Source organism: Mya arenaria, chromosome 1 (genome assembly GCF_026914265.1).
Source record: "Mya arenaria isolate MELC-2E11 chromosome 1, ASM2691426v1".
Classification (NCBI taxonomy): Eukaryota; Metazoa; Mollusca; class Bivalvia; order Myida; family Myidae; genus Mya; species Mya arenaria.
The window spans coordinates 2,038,574-2,040,017 of record NC_069122.1 but is presented as its reverse complement, the minus strand read 5'-3'; positions in this window follow the sequence as shown (position 1 = coordinate 2,040,017).

The following is a 1,444-nucleotide window of genomic DNA, read 5'->3' as shown; positions in this document are numbered from 1 at the left end:
GAAATTACATTCAAAATCTATGATATTGTTAAGATCTTGAAAGAATTTGCCCAAGAACGCTCATAAGAAGCATCCCCTTAAAATGGACTGATCCACTCATGTACATGAAAACGCAATGTAGTTCATTGATATGTAAAGAGACACTATTTCTTACGGTTGTGTGTGCTCTTGTACTTAAGTGGACTTCATTAACCCAAGATGTTCTTTTAAGTATGCAGATTATATATTTGTGACCATTCTTAAGGCATGATATATTGGAGTTTGATTGTACTTACACAGATGTGCACTTTCTGTGTATATCTTTTGTTGTACTATGGTATTATAAGTTACGGGATTATAAGGTGACCCAATATGGAAAACACGGGGCAAATTTTGCGAGCTTCTCTCTCACACCCGATATGGTTTATTTTGCCAAAAGAAACCATATCGGGTGTGAGAGAGAAGCTCGCAACCGAATATTGTTTCCTGCGCCTCGTTTAGCCTATATCGGGTCACCTAATAACCCCGTAACGTATATATCATGTCGACAACCTGTTTATATGTTTAAATGTTTCATTTATTCACCGGAATCGGAAAATAGACGCCATTTCGGTACGATATAAAATTGTTGACCCAATATGGAAAAATATGGGGTAACTGCGTAACCAGTCCTGGACCAATGGCGTTACGTCATTCATGTTGGAGGCGTGATATAGCTGAATATGATGCTTATATCTGACAGATAATAAAAACAAATCTAAAAACGGTATATCTGTGAGAGCGCAGCTTTAAACACTTATTTTTATTTTTGTTATACGTGTATATACTTTTAGGTTAAAAAACGTTGTTTTTTCCATAATTTTAACAAAGAAAATGTTATGAAATTTCTTTAGTTAAGAGATGACTTTAGATGTTTTATGAATACAGGCCCTGGGTCCGACATCTATTTAGTACGAAAACAGGTTGGAATGTCTCCGTGTATCTCATTAATGGGCATAAACCAATTTATTTTGATGTTGCCATACACTTTATGCCATCGACTGACGCTTGTATCTGTGTTTGCCTGGTGTTTTTCTATGAATGTCTGCTTTTGATATGTTGTTTGTCATACTCCTTTTGACCGTGAAAGCTTTTTGACAATTCATGCTTAAACTAGTTTTAATGATGCAACACATTTCGACTGTGATTTTGGAGCTGCTGATGTCTGTAAAACAGGACAAGAAATCAATTTAAACATTAGTATTTTCGTTTGGTTGTCTTTACTGGCTTTATTCGATTAAAGTTCCATACATAGTACAAACTTGTTGTCACCTTTTCGTTTGTGTATTGTTTGTCGCCCTGTATCTGGCTTAATAACACAAATATTGCCAATGTTCGTGTCGATGTTTCACTCGGATATGTGTCACAACGTTTACAGAGGTGAGGCGTTCCTGGCGTTTGCTTAGTATTTCAGTGTTTCCAATAG